This window comes from Oreochromis niloticus, linkage group LG7 (assembly GCF_001858045.2).
Source record: "Oreochromis niloticus isolate F11D_XX linkage group LG7, O_niloticus_UMD_NMBU, whole genome shotgun sequence".
Classification (NCBI taxonomy): Eukaryota; Metazoa; Chordata; class Actinopteri; order Cichliformes; family Cichlidae; genus Oreochromis; species Oreochromis niloticus.
The window spans coordinates 48,038,672-48,046,365 of NC_031972.2; the positions used below are offsets into that span (position 1 = coordinate 48,038,672).

At 41.4% G+C, this 7,694-nt stretch overlaps 1 protein-coding gene across 17 annotated transcripts in view; it reads right to left on the reverse strand.

The window, feature by feature from the left end:
- The window catches only part of LOC100708883 (neuronal cell adhesion molecule), a 74,440-nt gene extending 72,000 nt beyond the window's left edge, over positions 1–2,440 (reverse strand). For 9 of the 17 annotated variants that reach the window (XM_019361751.2, XM_005450995.4, XM_005450988.4 and 6 more), the window contains exon 1: positions 2,216–2,440. The gene's annotated coding sequence lies outside the window, so the exon portion shown is untranslated. The remainder of the gene's footprint in view (positions 1–2,215) is intronic. The other 8 variants (XM_005450990.4, XM_005450989.4, XM_005450991.4 and 5 more) reach the window with 2 other exon arrangements.
- Between the last annotated feature and the right edge of the window lie 5,254 nt (positions 2,441–7,694).

The following is a 7,694-nucleotide window of genomic DNA, read 5'->3' on the forward strand; positions in this document are numbered from 1 at the left end:
TCTAAAATATCTTCTGTTCATCATCATATAGCATAAAATATTTCATTTGAGAAACTGCACCCAGAAAATTGTTGTTAATGTTGTATAATCTAAAGTTGCTATGCATGCTATATTTGTATCAAATATCAACTCACTGATGGATTACTGAATCATTTACTCCTGGTTTTAATGCCTAGATTCATGCTTGGTTGGCCTTAATTCTAGTAATGTCTTCATATTCCCATTTCCAGATTTTAGCACTTAGTTAATTCAGAACATAAAAACTATGAAATGTCACATAAATGATTGTCAAGACTTGGAAAAAAGAGACACTTGTGATTAACCAGAAGCGACCTTTACACTGACAGGTCCCTCTTTCTAAACGTCTACTGAGACTAGCCGTCTCCCACCCTGACTTCAGCTTCACTTTGCCGGAATCGTGTTATTGTTTCATCTCGGAATACGTGCTGCTTCCCTAAACAGGCATTACTCTGACATGACTCAAATGTACCCTTGATGAAATGGCAGGCTCTCAGGTTCAGACCAGTTCCTGAAAGAAATTATGTCATCATTACAACAAGTGACACAGAACAAATCTTCCTTTCTATGAGGCACTTTGTTCTGGCCTGTGAATGTCCACGGACGGCTGCTTACAGAAGGCGCGTTGATGACTTCTCACAGAATAGCCTGCGTTTTTCTGCAGCCCACAGGGAGAAATTGGTGGCATTTTCCCTCCAACACCCAAGCTTTTCCCATAGCCCCCGGAGCAAAGTTGCCCATCGCTGGTTTTAGGTCAGCGTGCAGTGTGACTGACTGGTGCTCTCACAATAACTCTGGCCAACGTGTGTCATGATAATCCCTTAGTTATGCAAATCTCCCCGTCTAGAGTCATTTGTGACGAGGTTGAAAGTAAAGAAGGCAGCACAATGTAGGTCGCTATCTTGTCCCGATTTCGCCACATTTGTCAAATGAGGCTGAAATGTCCTGTTAGCGGCACTCCAGTAGCTGTGGATTAAAGCCTCTCTGAGCTCAAGCTACATCCTGATCAAGAGACTACCACAAAGCACACAAACTGTCTGGGACGTACATTTTTGCCGCCAGTTTTATGAATTAATGCAAACTAGACATAAGGCAAGGATAGAGGGATATTGTTATCGTCTTAACCAGATTAACTATAGTCTGCTTGGAGTGAATAAACATTACTAGAAAGTGTGTCAGGCTTTTCAGAGCAGTAAGCGCAAGGCAAGAGCTTCAGACAATAACACAGAGGTCATTAGCATTGCATTAATTTGGCCAACTGAGCAGGCAGCGAAAGTGTGCAGTCAAGGCATGTGTGTCTGCGTGTATGTATGAGTGAGAGTGTCTGGGGATGAGCAGAGGAGGGGATGAGGAGGAGGAGGGGTGTTGTTGCATGATGGTGAGTTCCCCCTTTACTGAAGCTTTGACCAAGGGGCAGACAGACGGGGGAGGAGGAGGAGGTGAAGTGGGAAGAGAGGATTGTGTGAAAATGTGTTTGGGAGTTTTTTTTTCCAGCAAATGAATTGTTTTGACTGGTGGAAAAATGGTGCGAGATGAATTCTGTGAAATCTCAGGGGGGGCCTATCATAATCAGATTCAGTCCCATGAAGGGAAATTAGACTCAGCAAAGTGACTGGTCAGTCAAAACAACACAGAGTTGTGATATGAATATGAGGGGAATCAAACATGTGGGAAGCAAATCAGCTTATGAGGGATTGTGCGTGTATCCAGACAGCGATTTCATCAACACAGGACTATAAAAAGCAACTGTCAAGTACAGTAGAGCTGTCTATCTATCTGTGGGAATATCCACTATATCTACACCATGTGATATGTGATGTGATGATCGAAGCAAAAAAGATCAAGTCCAAAGACAATATTCGCAAATAAGTGCCAATGATTTGTTTTTGTGCTTTTCCCCTCAGCATCTTTAACGCGTCACGGTACGTGTCAACCCTTTGATTTGACAGTCGCTCACTGGAATATGTCCCACACCTTTTCGCTCTCTCTGACGATCACCTAACACGTAAAATACCACCCTGAACAGCGCGGCGTGTTATTTAAAATAAACCACTCCTGCACACTCCCACCCCCCGAGAAGGAGCTAAAAGAGGGGCAGTTTTTCTATCGGCATCCTTCCAACGTGCCACAAAACTCCTGTCAGTGAACCGTAAGCCACACGACACGTGCTTATTATGAATGGTCTAATTTAGCTCACCTTACCTCCTCCCTGGGCGGTGAGAAACACAAAACCCCTCCTGTGTCTTCAGCCTCCCGCGTCAGAGCGAAGCCGTGAGCCGCGGTTATTCACGTGGAGTCCCCGCTCAGAGCGCCGAACCTCTTGCACTTGCCTCCGATGCCTCTCTCAGCCACCGGTCCTCTCCCCTCTCTCTCTCTCCCACCAGTTCACCGACATACAAACACACACACAGGCGGGGGCGCGCAGCAGCACCCGGAGGCGTGCGCACGCCCATTGCGCGCACTGCAGCGCCGCTGCTGATGTATGGTGGCCTAAAGGCAGTGAACCATTCCAGAAAAATGTTATACAAATACACACAATAGTGCGTTGCCCCCCTGAAGCCTCAAAATCACAGATGGACAACATCTGGACAAGCTTCTTTTTTTTTTTTTTTTTTAAGTTTTTCTTTTAATATAAAAAAGCCAGACTGTATATTTTAAAGGCCAAACGATGATCCTTATAATTATTATCTAACAGCGGGGAGTGGCTTTTTCATTTAACTGCTTTGTCGCTGTTTGCTTTAAAAAGGCGGCAAGTACAAGAAAAGCTCAACACTGAAATACGTATAATCTTTTTTCATTAATCGGGCTGAAAAATGAAAAGATTACGTTTAAAAAAAAAAAACTAAATTCAGATTCACATATTAGTCAAATATAAGTGCTTTCACCTTTCAGGGAATTCCAGCTGTTCTGGACACTAATTGCTTCCAGTTGCATGTTCTGATGCATATTTTTCCTGCAGGCAGGTTTGCGCTCATAGCCATATAGCAGCAGCCCGTGGGATCAACTGAGACCTTTGCCGGATGAGGTCATGTGACGTTAAAAGGCACACTTTTATCTCAGACTGCTCTCTTCTATCACTGCACATTACACACATGCATTATCCGAGGCTTAGCAATGGTATCCATCTGCAGCCGTGGAATCACACAAAGAGCAGTGACGCAGTTTTTACGCGGATAAGCCCGGTTTTGGCAAAGAGACCGTTTGTGGTCTGCCATGCAGAAGCCGGTTGATTAGCTAAAATTAGGTTGTGGCATAAGATGAAAACGGGTTTATAACGTATATGTGAAATCACCTGAGGGAAAACCCCCCAATTATGATCATAAGAAGCTTAAAGAGCTACAGAATCACCTTTAAGCTTGAAAGGCGCCAGTCCCCCACCGCAGTACACTATTTTCCAACTTAGCCAGCCTCCCCTCTTTAGTTATATGTGAAGAGTTTCTTTGATTTGCTTATATAGTGTTAGAAAAAGACAGAAAAGTGAGGCAGAGAGAGGAGTGTCATTTCTGGGCGTGATTCCCCAGTGGCAAACGCTCCAATATCCCCCCGTCATCATCTTAAGGGGGCCAGGGAATTCTCAGCAACATTTGCCTCCCCACACGGGGAAAATACTGTAATTGTCATTGCCTCTCATTTAAAACTGCCTCCAGACATGTCTGCATACGTCTTGAATCTCATTAAAATATTCTCTTAATTTCCCCCATGCACATTATCTGTAAAATACTCAAAGGGATTTTCACAAGTTCAAGGATACAGCACCACAGAGGCAGAGAATATAGCACTTTGAAAGTTGCAAAGTGAACGCCGTCAAGGCTTTGTGTTGAAAAGCAAAACCCATTAGAGGAGACGCTGTCTCTGCCTCACTGGCATCGCCAATTACGGTGCCTTTTACTACAGTGGATCCTTGAAGTCCTCTGCTCACTCAGATGCAAAACTTTACGCACGGCACAGATACTGTGCGGGAGAGAAAGTCATCTCTCTGCGTGTTTACTCCACTATTATTCTTTATTCTGTACAGAACAAACCGTGCACGGCACCAGCAAGCCAACCATGAAACGATGTTGTCCACATCAGAGGTAATTATTAACTCACACAGCTTGAACAAAGGCCAGCAGCCCAAACCCTATAGGAAAACACAGCAGTTCAAAAAACAGCATCAGACATCAGATGCTCCATTTTTTCCATAGTTTAAGAACTTATTCACAATTTGTAAGTGTAGCCAGTGCTTCTCAAATAGGGTGTGACTGATTGCAGTGCAGTGGCATTTGTTTGCACTGGTTTGGTTGTTCTCAGGTTACAGCTGGGACATTAGAATATGTGATTGGTCCTTATCTGGGAATGAACGGGGAAGTTTATATGATTTGTTATTGCTGAAATAAATGTTACTTTATTTCCACTGGATATTTTTATTTTAAATTTCAAGTAAGTTGTTGACCGTCATATAAAGAGCCGATGAACCCCTAACACTGATCCTCTGCTCGGTGTACTGGCTGTGCATCACTCTATCAGTTGCTTTTTTCCCTTTCAAAACATTGCTATCATGTTTTTGCAATTGAGCGGCTTTAAATCTTATCTTAACATCATTCGTCAGCTCCAAAACTAATTAAGTGCTAATGAGCTGGGTTTATTAGCTGCAGATAAATGTGAGGTGTAATTGAGCAGCAGCACCTTGGAGGATAAACAGTTGTTACATATAAGCAAAGATGAGAGAAGGCAGTATCTGTCAAAATCTCCTCAGGATCCATTTCGGGTATAGACCAAAGAAACATATTCATGTTTACAGTCTGGAGGTTTGGCCAAAGGTGCAAAAGAAATCAAATTACTGATGCGATTACAGCTGCGGGACAAGTTCATGAGTCAGAGCTGTTTACATCAGAGGAGGATGCATTTCCTCTCTGTCTGCTGTGTAATTACATTACATGACTTCTCTATATTGAGAGGGAGCAGCCTTTAAAGCCTGTCTAACCATGTTAATACACAGGGGGCAAAAACCTGATGGGAATTTACAAATACAACACAGGGACAACCTGTGGATGTTAGTCTTCATGCGACTTCATGGCCATTCAATATGGTTTTCTGGATTTCCTATTAGAAAGCTACGTTTGCTCATTTATCACTATGCTCCTTGTAAAATTAGTAAAATAAGTTGCTGCTGAAATAAAAGAAAAAAATTCTCTTTGTTGTGGTGACTCATTTCAGCCACAGGACTATCTTAAAGGCTAAAGAGGACTTAAAACGGTTTTTAAAAACCTAATAATAATAACAATCATAAAATAAAACGTAAACTTAAAATTCCTGGCATCCCAGTTTTATTCTGGGGGTTTAATCCTTATTTATGTTTTACTGTGCCTACGTGCAGCTCTGCTCATCCTTTTTCCCTTTTAAGGCCACCTTCTTTACCTCCCCTCTCACTGATATCACACAAAGAGCCAAGAGTACAAAAACAACCTGAGTTTCAGAAACTGAGTTTTGAGCAGCCTAAGCTTTTTAGTTTTTACAGAAATGACTTGTACATACACTGACCTTATTATCTGAAACCTTTGCTATTTTCAATATGAGCATCCACCACTTTAACGGTATACAGTTATGGTCAGTAGTTTTCATACACTCACGGGCATCATGGCATGAATGTCATGGTAAAAGCCTTTTAATGATTTTTTTTAAACTGTTTGAATTGTTATTTTTTCCAGGATAGGATACCACATCTTTAAATACATATTTAATGACCTTTAAAAAGAAGGATTGGGTGCACAAATTTGAATTTATTCTGGATGTTCCCTAATCCACACAGGGTCAAAAGTAAACACACACTCCCACTAATATTTGGTTAAATGTCCCTTAGCAGGTTGCACCTCGACAGAAGACTTTTGCTTGCCATCAATAAGCTTCTGGCATAATTCTGGTTGCATGTTTGAGCACTCTTCTGGGCAGAATTGGCTGAGTTTATTTAAAGTGTTTGGTTTTCTGATAAAGATCTGGCTTTTAAGCACATCTACATACTGTCAACAGGGCTGAGGTCAGACTGTTGGGAAGGCAATCCCAGCAGCTTAATGTTAGCCTGCTTTATCCGTTCCCAAACCAGTTCGGAATGTGTGTTTGGAATCATTGTGCTACTGGAACACCCACTTGTGTTCAAGTCCAACCATGTAGCTGATTCGAGGTAAAGTGATTTTGTCATGTTAAGGCAATATAGAACTTTCAGCAACACTTATTAATAAGTCTGTATGTATACGTTTGGCCTGTGTGGAATAAATTCAAATTGTTCTCCCGATTCCCAAAGCTCGAGATGAGTGTAAGTAAACATCTGAGCATAACTGTATATGGCAGACAATAGTAAAAGCATAAGTAGTCAACTTTAATCAAATTCAGTACTTAAATAAAAACAACTGGAGTATAAAAGGCATGCATAGTTTAAGGATGAGTTGCTGTATGAGCTCTATATCAGTCATGATGTGAAAAGACCTGCCTTGTGAATTAGCCCCCCCCCTTTAAAAACAAACAAACAAAAAACAAGAAAACAAATCTACTGCTTTTGCTTTTCAGGAATTTAGATGCACTCTAAACTCCTAGAATGGGATTTACTTGTACGAGTCCACTTGTTTACATACTTGACGGAACACAAAATCCTTGCTTTCGGTAGAATCTGCATAAGGCGAAAGTAAACAAAACATCAGCAGCTTGTATAGGTGGAATAAGCAGCGAAAGGCTGTTTTTGTACACAGGAAAGAACTCGTTCCTTTTCCTCAGCCTCAGATACTGCAGAATAGCTCGCTCCCAACACTATAAGCAAAAGGCTGAAATTACTTTAACTATTTAATTCAGAAAGCCAGAGATGATTTACATAGTGATTTCCATGATTGTCTCATTTCTACTTGCAGTGAAAAATGTTTATGAAACTGTTTTTATGCTATATTTATTCAGCGCCACTGTATTCCTTTTATTTGCTGTGCCCTTCTGTGAAATTCTAGATAAAACAACATATTTGAATGACCTATAAGGTGTACCATTTCAGACTACCAGCCACGCAGTTTGTTGTGTCCTCTACTGTCTTTGGCCACGGATATGTTTTCATGCGTGTAAGCAGGTGGTGGAGAGCTGTGTCAGTGCACTGTGTTTATGCTGCAGGGAAATGCCATCCATCACTGGCCAGAGCTTTTACCCAGGTGCCTGAGCACAGCCTTGTACAGTCATCTCGTCTCACCTTCTTCTCTGTTATGACAGGCAGCTCAGGGAAAGGCCTTCAAATTATATTCCCATGGAAAATACACTCCCATTTTTTACAACATATATCTAAGAGAAGAAAAAAAATCGCACTCATAGTGACCACACGTAAATCTCTGCTCGCACTGCTGCTCAGAAGTTTGGGTCATAGAAATGTCCTCGTTCTTGAAAAGAAAGTGTGTTTGTTTTACCATGAAAGAACATTAAATTGCATTGAATTGTTCAGTTCACAAAGCCAAGATGTTTTTCCTAAATCAGGTTTATCATGCTAAAGTACTAGTGGATCATTTAAAAAAAAAAAAAAATCCAGTTATGCTAGAACAACTGCAAACTCTTGGCTGAGCTTCTGGAGCATCAGTATTTCTGAGTTATGACTGTAATCTCGAAATGCCAAAACACAAAAAGACTTTGCCTTTGAAAGCCATCACAATATACCTGTTAAGTATTCTTGAGGAAAT